General features: G+C 47.3%; 3 long non-coding RNA genes across 3 annotated transcripts; all 3 read left to right on the top strand.

Moving 5' to 3' along the window:
• Positions 1-7,675: 7,675 nt before the first annotated feature.
• Positions 7,676-8,704, top strand: LOC129047102 (uncharacterized). The gene is made up of 2 exons (XR_008509059.1): positions 7,676-7,712; positions 8,273-8,704. It is a non-coding gene; the product is annotated as an uncharacterized LOC129047102 (long non-coding RNA).
• A 4,250-nt stretch (positions 8,705-12,954) lies between these two features.
• On the top strand, positions 12,955-14,851 carry LOC118701004 (uncharacterized). Its single transcript, XR_004982388.2, has 3 exons — positions 12,955-13,565; positions 14,094-14,158; positions 14,778-14,851. It is a non-coding gene; the product is annotated as an uncharacterized LOC118701004 (long non-coding RNA).
• A 321-nt stretch (positions 14,852-15,172) lies between these two features.
• On the top strand, positions 15,173-17,137 carry LOC118701009 (uncharacterized). Its single transcript, XR_004982398.2, has 2 exons — positions 15,173-15,641; positions 16,065-17,137. It is a non-coding gene; the product is annotated as an uncharacterized LOC118701009 (long non-coding RNA).
• The last annotated feature ends 5,885 nt before the right edge of the window (positions 17,138-23,022 follow it).

Raw genomic sequence — 23,022 nt, 5'->3', positions numbered from 1 at the left:
CAGAAAGGAGAGGGGTTATTAGGAGAAAAAGGGTTTAGAAAAAAGGGAAAAAGCTTCCTTTTCCTTTATTTTTTGTGTTCAAACTGGGAGGGACTCTGCTTCCCCTGCAATTTTAGTGGTCTCAGTTGAAAGAATCCCTGCCTTTTCTGTGCTGTTCGGGGTATTAATTGACAGGGAGTCCTCATTTTTGATTATTTTCCTGTTTAAGTAGAAGGGGAAAACCTTGATAATGTTTCTTATGGGTTTGAATTAAGGGTAGCCAGCCCCTTTTTGTTGTCCTGAGGCCTAAATTGAGGGAGAAGCCCAGCTATACCCTCCATCTTAAGAGTTTGAACTGAGGGAAAAATCCCTCTTTTTTCATCACTGGAGAGATTTAAAGAGAGAGGAAAACCTCTGGATTCCACTGGAGAGGAAAACCCCTCTTTTCCCAGTACTTAAGGAGAATAAATTAAAGGGCAGAAGCTATTTATTTGCCATTGTATTAGTTTCAGTAGAGGTAGCTGCCCCATTTCCTCTGTTTAAGGGGTTCACTGGAAGGAAGCTCTGCTTTTTTCAGCATTTTAAGGGTTTAAAACTACATTTCAGGGCTCTTCTTTCTGTGCCATAGGACCAAGTATCTCAGAGCAGGGTAAGCCGGGCACGCACTTAACCCTTACACTGCCTGGGAAGCTTTTATTTTTCTTATTTTTACTTATAAAGTAGTTAGGCCTAATTAGAGGTCCCAAGGAGACTTAGACAATTTTCTCCACCCAGCTTAGTCACACGTGAAATACTACTTAGTAGCCACTAAGGAATGTTTAGGAAAGTTAATAGCAAATCACCTAATTTATCTAGTTATGCTGTCTAAACAGAAACTTTTATTTCTTACCAGTTTTGTACCCTTTTGCTCCAAATAGATGTTGCAAAAAAAAAAGCACTGATATTTTTCTGGAGAGTTTTCTTCTATAACAAGCCCTCTACTCCCCTTGAAATCAAATTAGAAACGCCAAACACCTGCAGTCGCTCTGAGGGTTGTTATACCCGGTGGGATTCGCCCCCTCCCTTTTCCTGGGTGCCATGGGAACGAGAGGCGGGCACCATCAGGGGTATATTAACCCCAGCCTTGGCCCAGGGCTTTCATTCCCCCTCTGGGATGTGCTGGGATAAGAGCTCTCCTCTCATTTCAGGTAAGAGGCTCTTTCAGCTTACCTCAGCTTGTTTTCAGCAGGTGTTTCTGGGCATCTAAAGCAACAGAGGCTTTGAAGATACTGTGAAGAAAACAGCCTGGAATACAGCAAGTATTTAAGTTCACAATTTTGGGTTTTGTGTTTAGGGGTGGTAAAGTGCATTTGTAATTTCTGATTTTGTTCTGTTTTTTTTTTAGGAGGAGGAGTGCAGCTTCCAGAGGCTGCAGGTTGTGTCAGCTACAATACTTTTTTCAGCAGATTCATCGTGTCCCAAGAGGCATCTGCCCAGTGTCCAAGATGATGTTTGAGACTGAGGCTTCAGGTGAGTTGAGGATTGTGACTAGGAGAGGGAGGCTGAGTAGGTATCCCGTTAGGAGTTATTGTTGGGGGGGTGATTTTGAAGGCAGCAGGGTGAGAAAGGGTGTTTATTTGAGCCCCCCACCCCAGGCCTTTTAGAAGCCGAGCAGAGGCATTCACACGTCTTACAGCACACAAGGTCACCCACTGCACTCACAGGAATGCCATTTAACTTTGCCTTTCTCTAACCCAGGTGCCACTCATAATAACGGCCACAGCCTTGGAATCAGGATGAAGCTGGAGCCTGAAGGACTCAGGCACACTCAGGAGAGGGCAAGTAGCTGACTTGCTGGGATTTGGCCCACATAACTCTGTACTCATACATTGGTTTTGTTTTTCTTTATTGTAGCTGACCGAGAGGCTAACAGGCGATCACGGGGCCCTCCGAGGCAGGCTCATTTCAGGTGCAACGTGGATCCTCATCACTGATCATCCAAAAGATAAGTCGGGGCCACGGCCTGGAGATGGGACAATGGGAGAGTAGCGGGTTGGGAGTTCTTGGGACAGATTTTAAAAATAGCAGAGTGAAAAGCAATCTCCTCCAAGGGGCCTCTTAGGACAGCTGAAGGGAGAGGCTCTGATTTTGATGGCAGCTTTCAGGCAGGCAGCGCAGAACAGTTCCGGTCCCCGTCGTGTTGTCCGGCGTACCGTGTTACCTAGTGAGTCTTTGGGGTCCCTTTTGCCTTTTCCCCTCGAGACCCTCACCACAAGCATGATGTGTTGTGTTTATCGTCCCCCTGTTTGTCACGTTCTGTGTCACGGGTGTCTGCACATGTTTGTGCCGGAGCTGCTCTGCCCTGCCCTGCCGCATAGCCTGCTGCAAGAGGACAAGTCCCAGGGACTCGCAGTTTGTGGGGTGTTTGCAGAGTCTAGATGATATTCCTAGATAGACAGAAGATGTTTGGAGCTGTGAAGTTATCCTGCAGGCCTTTGACTTTTGTCCTCACTTTCTTTCAGACGCAGAAGGATAAAATCCAGGGCAAAATCCATCCACCCATCCCGGGTGAGGAGGTTCCCCCGAGCAGGTCAGTCACCATTTGTCTCTGCAGGGGGAGTGTAAAGTGTGACTCTGTTGCAGCTCTGTTCTTTTTCTTTTTAGGAGGTAAAGCTGGATATCAGCAGTCAAGGTGAGGTGGGCAAGGTGAGCATTGAGTAGCGTCCAGAAGCAGTTGTTATTGCTCCAGTCTCACTTTCCGGTGCAACTCTAAGCATCCGTTCCTGTGTTTTCATCAGCCTCGGAGCGCGGCCGAAGGGTGTGGCCCCAGGAGCCGGGCATGCTTAGGAGAACGGTGAGTGGCAGAATTGTTGGGTTTTGGCCAGTGTGCTGCAGCGATCATGCATTGATATTTGCATTTCTTTCATGTAGCTGACTAAGAAACAACAGGGAGTTGTTGAACAACAGTGCCAGCAGGAACTTCCCAGATGTTGAGGCTGCCTTCTTTTGCACCTGACACGGACCTGCATCCCCAGATGTCTGAGAGATAAGTAGAGGCGTACAACCCACAGAGGGGATGAAAGCGGGGTGCAGGGTAGGGACCCACCGGGAGGGGTTTTTGAGTCTCCTTTGGAGATGGGGGTGTCCATGAAGCGGACACCCTTAGGCCCCATAAAAGGAAAGCCTGACTTTTCATCACAGTGCTGAGGTGCGCAGGGCAGAGCAGTCCCGGTGTGTATCGTGTCACTTGTCTTTTGTGTATTATGTGTGTTTGGATATGTCATGTCTTTTATCTTAGGCCTTGGAGGGGCCTGTCAGGAGCCCTGGCATCATTGTTAGTATCTGATCTCTGCATTCCTCGGCCTGGCACCAATGCCATAGAACTTTTGACTCGGGATCTCAGACAGGCATCAGACTCTCTTGTCTCTTTAGAAGCATCCGGTCGGATGTCTTTTCAGGTCTTGTTCTGAGCTGTGTTGACAGCTCTGCCCCACCAGGATCTATTATGGCGGACTAGGACTCGAAAGAACGTGAGGGCAGGTAGAGGCTTCTGGCCGTAGGATTCTCGGGCATCCATGTTTGCAGTTCTTGGAATAAATCATTCGGTTAGCATCTTCTTCCTCCAGGTTTCTCTGAGCCTCATCAGCTCACCCTCGGTCTCTCCTCAGTCATCTCCTTTTGCATTCTCTCAGTCCTCGCAGCCATTTTCCTTGCCAGGAGATTTCTGTCCGTGTTGTGTCCCCGTTGTTTGTCATGTCCTGTCTGTCCTGTGTCACGGGTGTGCGCACACACATTTGTGCCGGAGCTGCTCTGCCCTGCCGCATAGCCTGGTGCAATAGGAGAAGTCCCGGGGACCTGGACTTTGTAATGTGGGGTGTAGTTGGACTCTAGGTGGGATTTGTAGATGGACACAGGATATCTGGAGCTCTTAAGAGCCAGACTGTTGCAGGATAACTTGTCCTAACTTTTTTTTCAGATTCAGATGGATTAAATGTGTGCCAGAGGGCCCCATCCTGGGTGAGTGGTTTCCCCCAACCAGGTGAGGCACCGTTTATCTCTGCAGCAGAAGTGTTTGTGGTGACTCTGTTACAGCTCTGTTCTTTGTCTTTCTTTTTAGGAAGTAAATCTGGGTACCAGCAGTCAAGGTGAGCAGTGGAGAGAAGTAGTTGTTATTGCTCAACTCTCAGTGTCTGGTGCAGCTCTAAGTTTCCATTCTCTTTTTTTGGGGTTTAGGCAATCCACTCGGAGCCTGCCGAGCCCCCGTCACCAGCCGGCCGATGCACCGGGTTCCCTGCACGTGTGAGCCCTGTGGATGCGTTACAGGACCTGGTGATGAAGCCCAGAACTTTTCTATTTAAAGGTGCCATCCAGGTGGCCTTGGGCACCTGCCAAGGAGTTGGGGTGAGTCGGGGAAGTAGGGAGGAGGAGTGATGGTCCCCTCAGGTTTCAGCCATGCCAAATCACTTCATCTCCTCTTAACCCAGGCATCCCCTGTGACGACGGCCTCGGTCTCCGAGCGTGCCCGAAGCATGCGGCCCGAGCAGCTGAGCGTTCTTAGGAGAAGGGTGAGTAGCAGACTTGTGGGGTTTTGGCCGATGGGCTGCCAAGATTGGGCACTGATGTTTGGTTTTCTTTAATACAGCTGTCTAAGAGACACCAGCCCGGTGCCAGCAGGAGCTTCCCAGCTGACGAGGTTTCCTTTCTTCGCACCTGAGACCGGCATCCCCGGATGTCTGAGAGAGAAGTAGAGGGCCACGACCCCCAGGGGGGATGAAAGCAGGGTGCTGGTTTGGGAATTACTGGGAGCGGGGGGTTTGAGTCCGCTTTGGAGGTGAGTAGGTTTGGAGGTGAGGAGTGTCCCTGAAGCGGCCCCTTTGGCCCCATAAAAGCAAAGCCTGACTTTTGATCCCAGTGCTGAGGTGAGCGGGGCAGAGCAGTCCCGGTGTGTATTGTGTCACTTGTCTTTTGTGTATTATGTGTTGTTGGATATCTCATGTCTTTTATCATAGCCCTTTGAGGGGCCTGTCAGAAACCTTGGCACCAGTCTTAGCATCTGTACTCTCAGCGTTCCTTGCCCTGGCACCGATGCCATGGAACTTTTAACTTGGTAGCTCAGACAGGTATCAGAATAGCAACTCTTTTTCGAAGCATCCGGTCAGATGTCTTTTCAGGTCTTGTTCTGAGCTGTACGGACAGCTATGCCCTGCCAGGATCCATTATGGCAGATTAGGACTTGTAAGAATGTGGGGACAGGTAGAGGCTTCTGGCCGTAGGATTCTCGGGCATCCATCTTTGCAGTTCTTGGAATAAATCATTCAGTTAGCATCTTGTTCCTCCAGGGTTCTCTGAACTTCATCAGCCCGCCATCAGTTTCACCTTGGTCTTCTAATTTTGCGTCCTCTCGGTGCTCGCTGTCATTTTCCTTACCCAGAGATTTCTGTTCCTGTTGTGTCCCCGTTGTTTGTCCTGTCCTGTGTCACAGGTATCTGCACACACATTTGTGCTGGAGCTGCTCTGCCCTGCTGCATAGCCTGGTGTAATAGGCGAAGTCCCGGGGACTCGATGTTTGTAATGTGGGGTGTAGTTGGACTCTAGGTGGGATTTGTAGATGGGCACAAGATGTCTGGAGCTCTTAAGTTATCCTGCAGCTCTTTGATTTTTGTCCTTTCTTTCAGGTGCAGAAGGATAAAATCCAGGGCAGAGCCCCCCATCTCGGGTGAGGGGATTCCCCCGAGCAGGTCAGTCACTGTTTGTCTCTGCAGAGGGAGCATAAATGATGGCTGTTAGAGCAGTCTTCTTTGTCTCACTTTTTAGGAAGTCAAAGCAGAGAGCAGCAGTCAAGGCCGAGTGAGTGAGGTGAGCATTGAGTAGTGTACAGAAGCAGTTGTTTTTGCTGATGTCTCAGTTTCTGGTGCAGCTCTAAGCATCTCCACTTTTTTTTTTCTATTTTAGGTGGTCCGCTTGCCATCTATCCTGGCCGAGCATGCCCATTCCAGGTGTGTGCAGCTTAAGGTATTGTTGTGGCATCCTTGTCAGATTTGGGAGGTTGTGTTTTCACAGTGTCTCAGCATGCTTTTCTGCTTTGTTTCTTTGCAGGTGCTGTCACTGCCCTAGGCATGCCAAGGAACAGAGGAGGGCAGGTGAGTCGGAGTTTAGGCAGGCTGACTCCTAGGTGAGCGTTACACAGCAGCATGCTAAGCGTGTCCCTTTTCTTTTCGCAGGTATCTTCGGGGCACCCTCTGGAGTCAAATCAAGATTTGAGGTGAGCTGGGGCAGGGGTGTGGAGGAGCCCTGGGGATTACTGCTTTTGAGGGCAATAGTCAGGTTTTCTGTTTTGTCTTAGGTACCCTGAGGAGGCTCGTAGCCAAAGGTTGGGAAGGACAGCACCGAGGCACACACGGAGCACGTTTCATCATCCACGTCCGACCGAGGATGGATTTTGTCTGCTCCTTTTCCAAAAGCTAAGTGTCGGGGCCAGTGGTTGGGAGAAGGGTAAAAACCTTTACTGTCGCAGAGGGCAATTTGATGTCAGCTTGGTGGAGAGGTCTGTAGTGGGACAGGCTCTCTGGAAGTAAAGGGAGAGGGTTTCCCCTCAGCCTCGCCAGAGCCTTTGCCGGGCAGGGCAGTTCCGACCCATCTCCACATTTTCGCGTACTTTTTGTCGTCCGCCTTCCTCGACTCAATGTCGTCACGGATCTTTCCCCCGAGGAGCTCGCCTTCAGGTCCGGAGCTATCGCCACGGTCACCCAGCAGTCGGCTTCCTTCTCTAGGCTCACTGAGCCTCTCGAGCATCCTCTTAACTGCTTTGGCACTAACTTGTTTTAACGAGTTCCGTTTCATCATCACGTGCTCTCGTCATAGGGCTTCCTTTCCTTTGGCATCATCAGCCTCTGGCTCATCTTGCACTAGGAATCTCGGGTCCCTACGGGGACAGTGCCAGGCAGTTGCCACTTGTCTCTGTGTTATGTCACCCATGTCTATGTTATGTTGTCCGTGTCTGTGTCCGTTGTCTTCCATGTCATAGGCCTTTGTTACGTCTCGATGCTTTATCGGCACTATTCTGTGCCATATAGGCCGTATTCTACTCACGTTCCTTTCTGGATATCCCTTATTCTGGCATCTTTACATTTTTACTCTTTGAGACAGGAATGTCTCAAACGGACAAGATGTTCTCATCCATCTTCCTTCTCACTACCAGCTTTGGTAGTGCCTTTTTTCCATGCCATTCTCTTGGACTGCTAGAGGGAGTGTCTTACACCCTCCTCATGTGACTGCAGTACTTCTATAGGTTCCATCTTCTCAAGGGTATAGGACTCAAGAATTCATCTTCCAGCGAGTTATCTCAAGTCCTGGCTTTTATATTGTGTGTACCTGTGCTGGCTTATACTGTATGTACCTACACTCTATGTACACTTGCACTGTATGCATCGACTTACATTGTTGTGTGTACTTATATTGTACCACTTATGGTTGGAGCTGCCCTGCCAGGGCACATAGTCACAGTTAGGTAGAAGAGTTATAAAAACTTTACTGTTCATCTGTCTTTTATGGGATTTTGGGTAGAAAACTTATTGGTCCAGAGTGGAGACAAGTCCTAGCTGTCAGATAGCCACTCGTTGACCGCTTCCTGTCGTCTCACAGGTCCCTGAGGCTGCCGATTTCCCCAGAATCTACCATTTGACGTCAAGGAGCGCAGCCAGAAGATGTGTCGCAGCCCGTTCTTCAGTGTCTCGAGTAAGGGCCGCAGCGAGCGTGTAAGTGGGAAGAGCGTGTGAGCGTGTGTGAGAGCACGTGTCTGTGTCTGTCTGCGTCTGCTCGTCTCTGCATGTGTCAGCGCATGCTGACTGGATTTAACCTTGTGTGTGTGACTTTTGCTTTTCAAGTTTTTCAACTCATTTTTAAATTTAGAATAAAAAATCCCCAGCTGGGTTCCCCCCCCCCCCCCCCCGGCTGGTTTTTTTTTTTTTTCCTCGGTCCCGGTCAGTCTGTGAGGCGACGTTCATCACCAAAGTTTGGGTGCGGACCATCCAGGGACCGGGGTTTTTTTGTCAAGCAGGAGGATTTTTTTGAGGCTCCCGGGAACCACGTTCCCAAGGACCAATGATTGCTGGGGTGTAATTTAGCAGTTGTGATGAGAGGGATGGTGACTTCGTGTGTCATTTGAAGGGGGTGTTAATGGTAGATGAGTGTTGTTTTTTGTGTGCTTTTGTTGGTTTGGGTTTCCTATAACAATAAATCCACATGTAATGAAAATAGAAAAAGGTTATCATCTTGTGTTAATATGTGTGTTGTGTTGTATTGCGCTGTATTGCAGGGTGAGCACAGGGTGAACTCTCTCCTCCTTGCTGTGACACCTGGGCTGGCAGGGATGACACAGTGACCTCGGCCGGCCGATGCTGCCTGTGCCATCACCTGGCACTGACGTGTTTGATGAAAATCCTTTCGCTGGGATTTTTCTCCTGAGAAGCCTCAGAACAGAAATGGAACCAGTAACAATCTGCTGGCTGTGGAGTGTGGCCTGGAGATGGTTTAGCAACAGGGGCATCTTAGATTAGTCTCCTGTGCATTGTTTCTACTTGATGACCAATCATGGTCCAGCTGCGTCGGGGCTGTGAGCAGTCCCAGGTTTTTATTATTCATTCCTTTCCAGCTCTCTGATGTCTCCTTGCTCTTTTAGTATAGTTCTACTATCTCATTTTCTTTTAATATAATAGAGATCATAAAATAATATTTCAGCCTTCTGAAAGGTGGAGTCAAGATTCTCGTCTCTTCCCTCGTCTTGGGGACCCTCATCACCACAATCAGCGGCCGAGCGGGTTTGTGCGAGCCTCTCAGTAACCCTCGGCTGGTCCCGAGTCGGCAGACACCGGGGGGGCAGCCCTGACACGGCCGAGAGCGGGGAGACACTCTCTGTGCCCCGAGGGTGCTGAGGGCACCTGGGCTGGGGGGAGACACTCTCTGTGTGTGCCCCGAGGGTACTGAGGGCACCTGGGCTGGGGGAGACACTCTCTGTGCCCCGAGGGTGCTGAGGGCACCTGGGCTGGCAGGGAGACACTCTCTGTGTGTGCCCCGAGGGTACTGAGGGCACCTGGGCTGGGGGGAGACACTCTCTGTGTGTGCCCCGAGCCCGAGGGTACTGAGGGCACCTGGGCGGGGGGAGACACTCTCTGTGCCCCGAGGGTGCTGAGGGCACCTGGGCTGGCAGGGAGACACTCTCTTTGCCCTGAGGGTGCTGAGGGCACCTGGGCTGGGGTGAGACACTCTCTGTGCCCCGAGGGTACTGAGGGCACCTGGGCTGGGGGGAGACACTCTCTGTGTGTGCCCCGAGGGTGCTGAGGGCACCTGGGCTGGGCCCCTGTGCAGCACAAGAGACACCAGAGACAGCGGTAGATGATAAAGGGCCGACTCTTAGCAGGGGTTAATGCAAGGTTTTATTAGGAGTCCCAAAGGAGCTCCTGCACCTCAGGGGCCTCCTGCCGAGAGCCCCGGGAGATGTGTCAAGGTCCCCTTTAAAGGGAGGTGGAAACCAAAAGTAGATAACATCCTACCAACCATTAAGTGACCCTAAGGGATGGATGCTGGGGGATCCAGACATATAGGACAGCGTATGGGGCAAGGCCTGGGGGGCTGACCCCTAGCCTCTGGCTGATCACTTGACGACTTGGACTGAAACTTCTGCATGGAGGGATGGGAGGCTGAGTGATTGACAGAGAGGCAGGGAGGGGGTTTGGGGATGATCTCATCCCGGGAGAGGGATAACACAGGTAAAGGGAGGGGGGTACAGTTTGGGTTAAACCATTTGGGAAAAATATGGGGATACAAAACAAAATTACTTCAAAGTATTACAAAGTATAAAAATGCACTACAGCAGGTTTGGGCAGCACCAAATAAAATGTAATAAAATGCTTTAAAAATAAAAAAATTAAAAATAAAAATTAAATAAAATTTAAAAAAACCAAAATTAATTTAAAATAAATGAAAAACAAAATAAAAACTGTAAAGTGCTGTAAAGTGCTGTAATCGTTCCATAAAAGGTAGTGCCGTAATGCAAGACCCTCAAACACCACCACAATCACCAGCTTGAGTTGGTCTGGGCAGCACTAAATAAAAAAAACTAAAAACCTTTAAAAATAGAAAAATAAAAAATAAAAAATTAAATTTAAAAAATTAAATAAAATCTTTTAAAATAGAAAAATTAAAAAAAAAAATTTAATAAAAAATAAAATTAAAAAATAAAATAAACGCTTTAAAAATAGAAAAATTAAAAATAAAAAATAAATAAAAAATAAAATTAGAATAATAAAATAAAAGCTATAAAAATAGAAAAATAAGAAATAAAATTAAAAAATAAATTTAAAGCTCTAAAAATACAAAAATTAAAAATAAAAATTAAATAAAAAATAAAAATAAAAAAGAAATGTTTTAAAAATAGAAAAATTAAAACTAAAATAAAAAATAAGATTAAAAAATTAAAATAAAAAGCTTTAGAAATAGAAAAATTAAAACTAAGTAAATAAAAAATAGAAAAATAAAATAAAAGCTGTAAAAATAGAAAAATTAAAAATAAAAAATAAAATTAAAAAAATAAAATAAAAGCTTTAAAAATAGAAAAAGTAAAAATAGAAATTAAATAAAAAATAAAATTTAAAAAAAGCTTTAAAAATAGAAAAATTAAAAATAATAAGTAAATAAAAAATAAAATTAAAAAAATAAAAATGCTTTAAAAATATATAAATTAAAAATAAAAATTAAGTAAAATTAAAAAAAACAAAATTAATTTAAAATAAATGAAAAACAAAATAAAAACTGTAAAGTGCTGAAAAGTGCTGTAATCGTTCCATAAAAGGTAGTGCCGTAATGCAAGACCCTCAAACACCACCACAATCACCAGCTTGAGTTGGTCTGGGCAGCACTAAATAAAAAAAACTAAAAACCTTTAAAAATAGAAAAATAAATAATAAAAAATTAAATTTAAAAAATTAAATAAAATCTTTTAAAATAGAAAAATTAAAAATAAAAATTTAATAAAAAATAAAATTAAAAAATAAAATAAACGCTTTAAAAATAGAAAAATTAAAAATAAAAAATAAATAAAATTTTTAAAATAAAATAAAAAGCTTTAAAAATAGAAAAATTTAAAATAAACATTAAGTAAAAAATAAAATTAAAAAATTAAAATAAATTTAAAATAAATTAAAAACAAAATAAAAACCGTAAAGTGCTGTAAAGTACCATAAAAGTTCCATAAAGGGTAGTGCCGTAAAGCGCGACTGTCGTAAAACTGCCGTAAAGCTCGACTGTCGTAAAAGGCGCCGTAAAGCACGAATGTCGTAAAAGGTGCCGTAAAGCGCGACTGTCGCAAAGGGGGCCGTAAAGCGCGACTGTCGTAAAAGGTGCCGTAAAGCGCGACTGCTGTAAAATTGTGCCATATAGGCTGGCAGCGCCGTGGCCGTCACGGAATGCCGCACAAGATCGCGACGGCCTCCCGAGTGGGCGTGTCCGGGACAGGGCGCCGTGTCGACGGGCTGACGTCATTAGGCGGCACTCTGCCTGCAGTGCGCCGGCGCAGACGGCAGGGGGCGCTGTGCCTGCAGTTCGCCGGCGCAGACGGCAGGGGGCGCTGTGCCTGCAGTGCGCCCATGCAGACGGCAGGGGGCGCTGTGCCTGCAGTGCGCCCATGCAGAAGGCAGGGGGCGCTGCGCCTGCAGTGCGCCGATGCGGACGGCAGGGAGCGCTGTGCCTGCAGTGCGCCAAAGCAGACGGCAGGGGGCGCTGTATAAATAGAGTATTAAGTACAAACTATCTAGGAGAAGAAATAAAAGCTCTATGTCACCTGCAGCTGTAGAAAATTTCAGCTCCCATGGAGGAAATAGTTTTCCATAAATCATTACAGTTTTGGGGTTTTTTGCACTCCCCGGTAGCCTGAACGTTTCTACTGCTGCTTTTTTATTCTAAAGCTAGAATGGAAATCCAAGATTAGAAATACAGGGAAAGAAAGAGAGAAAGAAATAAAGAGAGAAAGAGAGAAAGAAAGAAAGAAAGAAAGAGAGAGAGAGAGAGAGAGAAAGAAATAGAGACAGAAAGAGAGAAAGAGAAAGAAAGAGAGAGAGAAAGAAATAGAGACAGAAAGAGAGAGACAGAAAGAGAGCGAGAGAAAGAAATAAAGAGAGAGAGAAAGAAATAGAGACAGAAAGAAAGAGACAGAAAGAGAGCGAGAGAAAGAAATAAAGAGAGAGAGAAAGAAATAGAGAAAGACAGACAGAAAGAAGGAAAGAGAGGGACAGGAAGAGAGCGAGAGAAAGAAAGAAAGAGAGAGAGAAAGAAATAGAGAAAGACAGACAGAAAGAAAGAGAGAAACAGGAAGAGAGCGAGAGAAAGAGAGAAAGACAGACAGAAAGAGAAAGAAAGAGAGCGAAAGAAAGAGAGAGAAAGAAATAGAGACAGAAAGAGAGCGAGAGAAAGAGAGAGAAAGAAATAGAGAGAGACAGAAAGAAAGAAGGAGACAGAAAGAGAGCGAGAGAAAGAAAGAAAGAAATAGAGAGACAGAAAGAAAGAGAGAGAAAGAGAGAGAGAGAAAGAAATAGAGAAAGGGAGACAGAAAGAGAAAGAAAGAAAGAAAGAAAGAGAGAAAGAGAGAAAGAGAGAAAGAGAGAGAGAAAGAGAGAAAGAGAGAAAGAAAGAAAAGGAAAAAGGAAAGGAAGAAAAAAAAAAGAAGGAAGAGAAAGGAAGAAAAAAAATGAAAAAGGAAAAGGGTGAGAGTGAAAAAGAAAGAGCGAAAGTGGAAAAGGGGGTGAAAAACAGAGTGAAAAAAAGAAAAAAGAGTTGGAGTGGAAAAGAAAGGACATTCGGGAGGGGCGGTGCTGCCTAAGGTGCTTCCGCGCCCAGGAGCGAAGGAGCCGTTTGATCCCCCGGCGGGACCGCAGCTCCCGGTGGCGGAAAACGGAGCGGTGGCTGTCAGTCCGAGACTACAACTCCCGGCAGGCCCTGCGGCCGTAAAGCGCGGCGTCTGACGCAACGGCCGACGCGCCATATGAATGGCTGGCGGGCCGAGGCGGCCGCGCGCCGGGGGAGCGGGCTGGGCGCGGGGAGCTCCCGGCGCCTCTCCCGCGCGGGACGGAGCCGCGGCAGCGACGCTGGAGGGGCGAAGCCTCCGGCCGGCCGCCCGCACGGAGCCGAGCGGCGCGGAAGGGGCGTCCGCCCGGTGCCTCGGCCTCGCTCAGCGGTCCCGGTGGCGGGGGCTCAGCTCGGGCGGGGCGCGCTGCCGCCCGCCGATGGCGGAGCGCCAGGCGGTGCTTTGCTGCCGCGGGCCGGGAGCTGCAGGAGCCGCCCCGGGCGAGCGGCGCCGGGCGCTGCCGCGGTCACTGTGCGGCGGCTGGCGGAGGCGCGGGAGCCGCCGAGCTGCAGCCGTGTCCCTCGGGCTGCTGCCGCTGCTGCGGGCGGGGGCGGACGAGCGGCTGGAATGACACGGCTGCTGAGTGCCTCAGTGCTCGTGGCTCTTTCTTCCACGCAAACAGATGGAGCGGCATCGCTGAGCAGTAAAACACAGCGATGGCCCGGAGAATGGCGAGCGCAAGGAGCGCGCGGGCTGGATCCTTCTGCTGGCACAGGTGCGATCCGCAAACTCAGCCCCTTGTGCCCCTACCCTCCCGACCCCCAGGAGAAATGCTCTCCAGCCTCGAGCTGCTGCAAGACAAAACGTGTGATTTGACACTAGGGTCCGGAAGAGGTTTCCGTTTAGATTAGCAAATGCCTCAATTGTTCTTGGTTACATCCTAGGATCGGTTTTAGGCAGTGACTTTATACCGCTTGTCGGATTTTTCTTGTGCAATGGTAAGAAAATAGGCAGGTCTGATACTGGTTTCGCTTTTTTTCTACTTCATGTTCCATGAGCTGCTTTTATCCAAGCAATTGTTTTAAAGTTCTACTGTAGGCGTTTCTGGTTCACTTTTTTTTTTTTCTTTGCAGCACCCGTGACTTTTTTTTTTTTTTTTTTTTCTCTAAATCGGCAGCAAATATAGCTGAGTAAAATTACCTTGGTTTTCTTCCTTCTTAAATGTTTTTATTGATAATCCTATTTGAATATGCAGAACAAGTGGGTATGTCCTGTAATATATCCTAGCTTTTCTTGTTTACAGGGTACTCAGAAAATACTTTTCCCTTAGAGTCCCACTGAAACATTCTCAGTGCAATCTCCGTTAAGGTATGTGTTTACAAATAAGCCACCATCAGCTGAGATATTTGCCTGTGTACCTTTTCCTGTAATTCAGAGCTTGCGTTCTGTGGTTTTTATGATAAACCTATCAAACTTGCGAAACTGTTTTGCAAGTCTTAATCGTTGAAGGCAGCAAGAAGTGGTTTAAAAGCCTGTTCTTGAGCAGACAAAGGGAAAAAGTGTGAATTTGATGCTGAACTTGTCCTTTTTCATTTGACTTGCCTTGAATGATTTAGGAAGAGAGAGAACTAGAAAAAAGAGAGAAATAGAATTGGTTCTTGGGCCCTCCTAAAATGCTCCCCGTGATTCTGTGTGGAGCCAAAGTGAAGGGTGATGGAACAGAGCCCTGTGCTTTAGAAGGAAATCAATTTCAACCTGATCTCCACCCTGAGTCTCCCTAATTTCTGTTTTTAAAATGCAAACTAAGTTTAGGAAGTGTTGGAAGTTAGTATTTTGCGGAAGAAATGGCAGTTGCACCAACCGTTCCATTTCCCAGAGGCTCTGGGAACGATTCATTTTGTAAGCGCTGTAACTGCAATCGGTTGGTGGTTCGGGGTTGGAATGTGCACTTGCCCTCCTCTAAAGCACTCGTTCATTTGCATTTCAGTGCCAGGAGTCTTGAGAAACTGGAGAAGCGCCCAAGAGACATTTTTCATCCTGAGATACAAAAGGTAGGAAGTGACTTTTTTTTGTTTGGTTCTTTTTCTTTATGATTTCCTGGAAATAGAAGTAATTAAGTATAGATACTACTGGTTTGTTTCTTCCAGTAGCTAATAATAATAATAATAATAATAATCATCATCATCATCATCATCATGTAATACTACCTAAACTGTCTCTTTCTCCATTGAACTGGCCATTTCAAATCCAAACTTCTAAACACAAATAAAACCATCATCCTTGTAGAATCTTTAATAGGAGGGGGCTAAAGATGCTGTTTTTGTTGCCTGGAGGGTTCCTCAAACTCTGTTGAGGATCCAGGTAGCAGTTGCTCATCTGGATGGTTCCAGCTCCTCAAGTTAACACTTGTACTCTTGCCCTGTAGTTTAGATCTATTGTAGTTTTGTTATTTTGCACAATTTTACGTCTTTGGAAAATAACGTGCGTTTCACTCTTTGGAACCTCTCGGATCATTCTTTGGTGCAGCACCACCTAATGGGACACTTGGCTGCTGTGCTGAAGGGCTTGGTTACTAGGATTGTAAATCCCGGAGAGTTTGTAAGTCTTCTGTCCCCAGGGAGGTGTCACGCTTTGTTCACTCTGTTTGTCAGGTGCTGCTTCTCGTCGGAAGTATTAACTTCAAACTGCCCTGTTCTTTTTTTAACTTTTTTTCCTGGTTCTCTCCGTAGGGCAGGGAAGGAGTCTCGTATCCCGGTCGTCAGACTCAGCGCTGCCCGAGAAGATACAGAGAGTGTAAAAATCATAAGAAGCAAATAGGACTGCAGAGGAAACAAACTGGAGAGAACAAAAGGTGATATTGTTCTCCTTAGCCTGGATTAGAAACATCCCCTGTGCTTTGATGCCGGTGGCTGCCAGGGGCTCGTTAGGTCTTTTTAGGCAGGTGTAGGTGTTCACTTGTAGGTTCTATTTTTTGGCAAAGGACCATGAGAGAAGTTTATTTCTACATCCAAATAAACATTCATCTTATCTGAACATAACCTGTCATCCCATTTCTGACGTTAAGGACTCCTGTATAAATACTTGGGGAGGTTTTCTTTGTCGTTTCTGAATGGTTCCATTTTGGTTCCATCTACCTGCCGGATACTTGAACGAGTCTGAGGTGGTTTAATTGCATACTGCTTCCTTGAAATTCTGTTGGTCTCTGCTTGGAACCCTTCTTGTAGTGCTCAATGCAAGACTTCTGATGGTGTTTTCTTGCCTGTTTGTGTTTAAGGTCGTGCTCTGATGCATTTACAGAAACCATGGCAGGAGAGAGTCAGCTGCTGGAGAAGAGGAGACAGTATTATCCCTGGGCAGCATAGAACTGCGCTACTGCTGTGTCATCAGCTGTGTCTGCACTGAAAGTAGCCACCTTCACTTGTAGGTAGCTCCTTGGTGCTTTAGGACACGCTGAGGGATTTATTCCTTTTGGGATCCACGATGAGAATTCCCAAGAGAGGTAGTAATAAGGTATGAGATTGGAAAAAAGCCTGTGTCCTTGGAATGTTGTTGTTGTCGTCAAAAGTTAATTTTTCCTTCTTTCTTAGCCAGTAGTCAGCTTTTTGCTTTATTTTTTGTGGGATCAGTACTTGATTGTTTAAAAAATGGCTTCAAAATAACTGCAGCGGCTGGCCACCAGGACCTTGTTCAGATTTGCCTATTTGCTTGTAGCTAAAACGTTTCCATATTGTTTCTCGTTCTATTGAAGAAACTGCTGCCCAGTCAACTAAGAACTGAACATCTATCTGTCTAGGACATGGGGAGAGGATTTAGGTCGTGTCTTTGTTTCCAGAAAAAAGTTCCAGTGTAGTTTCTAACTAGAGGAAAAGGGGGGGTGAAGACTCGGGGCTCTGATGCCGTTGGGGGCACCCCGAGGTGCCCAGGAGAGGGAGCCCCACTGCGGTGCAGGAGCAGGTATGTTATCACGTACTAGAGAGCAAATGATAAATAGAAATAGGAAAATTATAAATATAAAAATATTTTTTAAATCGTTAAAGAAAGCGTTTTTTTTTACTTGTCAGTAGGCAGGGTTTTGATGATAAAAATGATAAATACAAAGAATATGAAGGTAGAAATCTAAGTCTAGAAATATATCATAAATACGTACAGATAAAGTTTAAAACTAGAAGAAAAAATCAGTTGCAGCAGTAGATACGATACATAATATAAATAATACTTTAAATACATGTCTAGAATTTTATAGATATTATAGATAATTATTAATAGATTGCATCAAAAGAAACCATATATATAAATGTGAGTATAACTATACAAAGTATAAAAATATTTCGATACCGTTTAAAAGAAGGTGTTTTCGTGTATTTTTTTGGTTAGAGATGGGGTTTTTATTTGGATTAATAGAAGTATTCTAGAAATATAAATCTAACTATAGAAAGATACAATCGATAGAGAAAGATATTTCTAAAAACACAACCGAACGACGCCGCCTTCGGGGGAATCGCACGAGCTCGGCCGAAGCAAGGCGAGAGCGGCCGACCCTGACGGCCTCGAGCGAACCGGGGCGAGCGGAGCCGAGGCGCGCCGAAGGCACAGAGCGGCTGGGAGTTGGGCCGAAGCGAGGCGAGCTCTGCCGAAGAGGCGAATGCAGGCGCCAAGAGCCGAGTTGAGGCGACAAGAGCCGACTCGAGCCGAGCGTCTCCGGAGCGAGCCGAGCTCCGCCGAGCGCAGCATCCCGGGCAGGGCGAGGCGCCGGGCCGGGCTCGGGGTGCAGCCGGGGCTCTGGGGGGCTTCCCCGCCTGTCCCTCTCTCTAGCCCTCCTTCCTTCTCCCCGTATTCGCCTTCTCTCGCTCCCTTTCCCCCATTCCCTCTCCCCCCACAAACCCGGCTCCTTCCTGTCCTGTCCCTAGCCCGCTACTCCCTTCTGTTCCCCCTCTCTCCTTCCTCTGCCCAGCCTCCCTGTACCCTCGTCCCGGGCTTTCCCTTCCCGTCCCGCTTTCCTGCGCAGCCCGAGCTCCCTCGCCGCCCTTTCTCATGCCCTGCTCTCGCTCCTCTCTTCCCGTGCCCCCTTTCCTTCTTTGCCCCGCAGCCGCGGGGCTCGGGCTGCCGGAGAATAAAGCCCCGAGGGCCGGAGCCCGGCGGCCCTGGGCCCTTGCAGGAGTCCCCGCGCGGGGCCGGAGGCTCTCGGCGGATCCCCCCGTGCCGCTCAAGCAGCCCGGCCGACAGCGCCGGAGCTGCGGCTTTGCCGGCATCGCGCTGAGAGCGGCCCCCGCCCTGTGCCGGGCCGTCCCCGCCGTCTGTGCCGCTCCCTCTCTCGCTGCCCCCGGCCCGTGACAGCGAGGCTGGGCAGGAACCTCAAGCCTTCTGGGGGCTGCCCCCGCTTTCTTGTTGCAGCAGAATCCCTTGCTGGGGCCATGCACGTGTGGGAAGGGCTTGGGGGAAGCGCTGCGCTGCTGTCCAGGGCAGTCGGATTCGTTCTGAGCCTTCTTTGGGGGTCAGGAAAAGGGGGGGGGGGGGGGGTGAAGACTCGGGGCTCTGATGCCGTTGGGGGCACCCCAAGGTGCCCAGGAGAGGGAGCCCCACTGCGGTGCAGGAGCAGGTGGGGGGCGGGCGAGGGGCGGGGGTCACGCTGGGTGCCGTCCCCCAGAGGGACCCAAAGCTGCCACCAAATGCACAGGGAGGGAGGGGTGAGTGGGTGTAGGATGCTAAAACCTGGCAAGGCGTTCGGTTTTCTAGGTATTGCTAAAGAATAGGAATTGGTCTCTAAACTCAGCTGGGGAGAAACCCTCTCTACGCACTCATTTGTTTCCAGGAATGTAGAAGTTTCCGACTGGAGATGGGTAGTAGTTCTGAAGATATTGCCGTGAGGTTTTGATCTAGGAACGGACCGAGCTGTGCCCTGGAACCCTCAGAACAGCTGCAGGGGCTGAAGGCGATAGAAGGGGCTCTCTGGCACCTTTTGCCTCCGTTCTCTGCCAGCGCCCAAATCGTGTCGCAGTCCCGGAAGAGGCGCTTGTCATCCCGAGAGCCAAAAGGAAGACGTGTAAAATCCCAGCTCTGCCTTGGGTTTCGTGTGGGTTTTGTACTTCGTATTGATGTCATTCCAGAGAGCAAGGAAAGAAGAAATGTGACCGGGTCCCACTATTACTGTGTGAAGGCTTTCTTGAAAGGCTGCTGTATTTCTATTGTCTTTTTCCACTGCTGCATTGGGTGTCCCAAGGAGGGCGGGGTTCCTCAGCAGGGCTCTTAGGAGGTGGCGCTGATTCTGCTTTTTCTGAAGGCGTCTCAAAGCGTGCTACCAGAATGACAGTTTTGTGCACTGGAATGCTTTCCCTCAGTGCCATCAGCGCACGTCCGTGTCTGAATTGTGGAAGCAGACGGACTAAGAACAGCCAGCACCCGGAGCAGATGTCTGTTGGCTCTGTGTCTGTGAGAAGCGGGCTGTGTGCTGGACGGGGAGAGGCGCTGTTGGAGAGTGGCATCAGCGCCAGGTGTGAGCTGTGAGGATGATGAGGGGCTCGAAGCAGCCCCAGGTGTGAGCTGTGAGGATGATGAGGGGCCGGCTCCTGCCGGGGGGGGGGGGGGGGGGGGGGGGGGGGGGAGGCAATTTTAGGGGGAGGCTTCGCCTCAGCTCCCTTTTGCATGGAGCTGCTGAGAAGAGGGGTTCATGGGGGGCTCCCGGGGCTGTCTCATGGAAGGACTGCGAGAGCTTCTCGCAGCATCTGGGCGAACAGCTGGATGCGCGCTTGGAGACGCGGAGCATCGCTTCAAGGAGGTGCCGAGGGACGAATCTTTGTGCCGGGAAGCAGCAGCCGAACGGGTGAGCGCGTGTGGATTTGGAGCGGGGACTTTGGTCCTTTCCCTTTTCGATTTGATCTTGGCAGTCCCCCCTCCCCGGTTCCCCAGGACCAAAAACGGAGCTTGTGAAGACAAAAGAAGGAGAGGCAAGCAGCTACTCTCCTAATATTGTCTGTGTTCGAACTGGGAGGGATCCGCCTTCACCTGCGGTTCGAAGGGTGTTGATTGAAGGAAAACCTGCCTTTTCCCGGCTGTTAGGGGTATCCCAGGGGTGACAGGGAATCCCTGCGTTCCATTTGAACGGGAATGGGCAAAGTATTGTTGTCATCTGAGGGGTTTGATTTGAAGGCAGCCAGCCCATTTTCATCATCCTAAGGTTTAAATGGAGGGGACAGCGCTGGTGTCCCTCCTTTGCAAGGGTTTGAATTGAGGTCCAAATCCCCCTTTCCACACGGCTTGAAGGATTTCATTGGAGGAAAGCCCCTTCTTTTCTGCTCTCCCAGGGGATGAACTTGAAGGGGAGAACCCATTTCTTTGCCCTTGTTGAAGCGAGGTGAGCGCCGCCCGCGGCGTCAGTTTCGGGGTTCAGTTGCGGGAAGCCGCAGCTCTGGCAGCGTTTGCAGGGCTGCAGTCGGGGCTGTGCCGCTGCATTTGAGGGCGCTTCTTGTGGCCGCGGCCCGGCCCGGAGCGTTGCCGCTCGGGAGCGCTGCCGGCCCGGCCCGGGCGGTTGCCGAGGCGCACGGGGAATTTGGCGCGGCAGCGGCCGAGCCGCTCTGCCGGTGCGAGCCGCCGTGCGGAGCCGAGGGCGGCTGGCGCCGGGCCGGCCGAGGGCGGCAGAGGCAGCGCGGGCGCTGCTGCGCCGGCCCGGCCGGTGCCCGCCGCTCTGTCCGCTCCGGGCGCGGGGCTCGGGCGCCGCCGGGGTCCCCCGGGCAGGGGGAGCGGGCGGGGGCGGGGGGGTCTCCGGGGCGGCGCCGCCCCTGCGCGCCGGAGGAGCCGCTTTGCCGCCGGGAGCCGCGCTCCGTCCGGGGCCGGCAGCGCGGGGTTCGGCTGCCGCAAGTTCTTGGGTGTCGTGGTTCGGAGGTGCTCTGTAGGGATCGATCGCACGGTTTTGTGTGGGTCGCAGTGGGTGTGCGCTAAGGGCTCTGGCGTTCTTCCTGACCGGTACGGTTCTCGGTTCAGGTGGTGACGATAAAGGTTTGGTTTGAATCGAGTTCTGTAGTCGGATATTTTTTTTTGCCGGGCTATTCTGTTTTTAAAGGCGTGCAATGGTTTCTACGGGTCGTTGCGCGAAGCAGCGGCTCGGATTTTAATTCTGTCGCGGTGGCTTTTATTAGCGTGGGCGTGTAGCGTTTGTTTCGGTGGGTTCGAGGTGGCGTCGTGTCGTTAATAGCAGCGGGGTTTTTAAAATCTCTCTAATTGCGTTCGTGTTTATCGTCTTCCAGGGCTTTTATTGATTTGGTTTGTTTGATTGTAGTGTATGTTGTATTGTTACGGGATCATTTGGGAGATATTGTTAATGGTTACGTTTCTCTTTAGGCTTTGTGTTTATTTCTGGGTGGTATTTTTATTTTGATCGAATGAGGCTCTATGCGTTTATTCTTCAGCTGGGAATAATTTTTTTGTTGTAAATTAAAGTTGATTTGGTTTGGGGGACTTTTGTTTTACAAATGTATTTTCTTTTGGTTTTTTCCTTTCTTTTTTTTTTCTTTTCGTTTTTTGTTGTCCTTCGACGTATTTGGTGGTTGTTGATCAGTTTTATTTTTGGGAACGTGGGTATTTATATGGTGGGTCTTTTTAAGTAGTTGTTTGTTTTTGTTGTTTTGTTGTTTTGTTTTGTTTTGTTTTTTTTTAATTTGGGTAGTTATTTTCTTATGTTTTAGTGGTTGAGATTTTTTGGTTTTTTTTTTTCTATTTCGTTCATTAGTTCGCTTTCTAAAGTTCTTTTGACAGAGTATTGCTTATTCTTTGAGTTAGTGTAGATGTAGAATTTTGGTTAGTTTTTAAAATGACGTTCAGGGTCAGTGGCACTGATTGGAGTTGAGCGAGTTGGTTTGGGTTTTTTTAGAGGCTTTTGTGATTTGCTGCGTGTGTTTCTCCAGGGTTTTCTTTTCGTTTGGTTCCATTTTTCTGATGTGATGAGAACTGTCAGTGAAAAGAGTGTTGTGTGTTTTTTTCGCTGGCAGTTGTTTGGCTGGTGGAGGTATCTTGATGGTTTTGGAAGACATTGGTGGGAATTCGATGCTGTTTGTTTTGTCCTTGTATTTAGGAATTGGATTTTAAATGTAAAATTCTAAGGATAGCTATCTTTAAACAAAACAAGTAGATGTGCAGAAATGGGAATAAACTTTTATTTTGATCTATTCGATCTATATTTAAAATTTAACAGGTAACATAAGTCATGATATATTCCAATAAGATATTGTATTTTTTAATAGAGCGTTGTGTATGTTTATAGATATATCAATAGAGATGATAAATATAAACACAGCTCAAAGGAAATTTTAAATATAGAAATGTGTTGCGAATCTATGCAGATATATATATATAAAATTATTAAAGGATTGTAAATCTAAAGTGACATAAATCCATACAACACGTAATACAAGTGATACTGTATATATCTTATTATGATCTATTATAGGAAATAGCCATAAATCTAGTACATCACTATGATATAATATCTAAAACATTATAGATATGGTAAATGTAAATACAACAATATTATTAAAAGTAGTTTAAAAGAAAGGAAGGTTTTGTTTTTTACTTGGCAAAAGCAGGGTTTTTATGATAAAAACTACAAATACAAATGATAGAAAGGTAGAAATCTACTTGTAAAAATATCTCATGAATACATCAAGATGGATATAAAAATTGAAAATATTAGAAAAAAGTTGTAGCAGTAGATTTGGTACATAATAAAAATAATAATTTATCTATATGATGGGAATAATATATATGTGATATGTAATTATGAAGAGAATGCATCGGTATAAACTGTGACTATAAAAGTGAATATAATTATGCAAGCTATAAATATAAAACGATTTCAATATAGTTTAAAAGAAGGGTTTTTTGGTATTTGTTTGGTTAGAGATGGGATTTTTTTTGGAATAATAAAAGTATGATAGAAATCTAAATCAAAGTATAGAAATATGCAATCAATATATAATGATATTGATAAAACCACAAAATATGAATAAATACAGATAATAGGAATAGGCATAATAGATTGTATAAACGACGTAACACATCAATGTCCGGTATAAATATGCGTGTGAATAGAACTAGGAAAACTAGAACTATAAAATTTATTTCAAGAAGGCTTGAAAGAAAGGGGGCTTATTTGGTTCTTGTTTGGTAAGAGGCAGGTTTTTGGCATTTATTTTTAGAGGAGTTTTTTGCGGGGGGGAATCGCCCCTGTTCTTTTTTGCCGCCTT

This window comes from Molothrus ater, unplaced genomic scaffold (genome assembly GCF_012460135.2).
Source record: "Molothrus ater isolate BHLD 08-10-18 breed brown headed cowbird unplaced genomic scaffold, BPBGC_Mater_1.1 matUn_MA505, whole genome shotgun sequence".
NCBI lineage: Eukaryota > Metazoa > Chordata > Aves > Passeriformes > Icteridae > Molothrus > Molothrus ater.
This window is presented reverse-complemented; position numbering and strand designations above follow the sequence as displayed.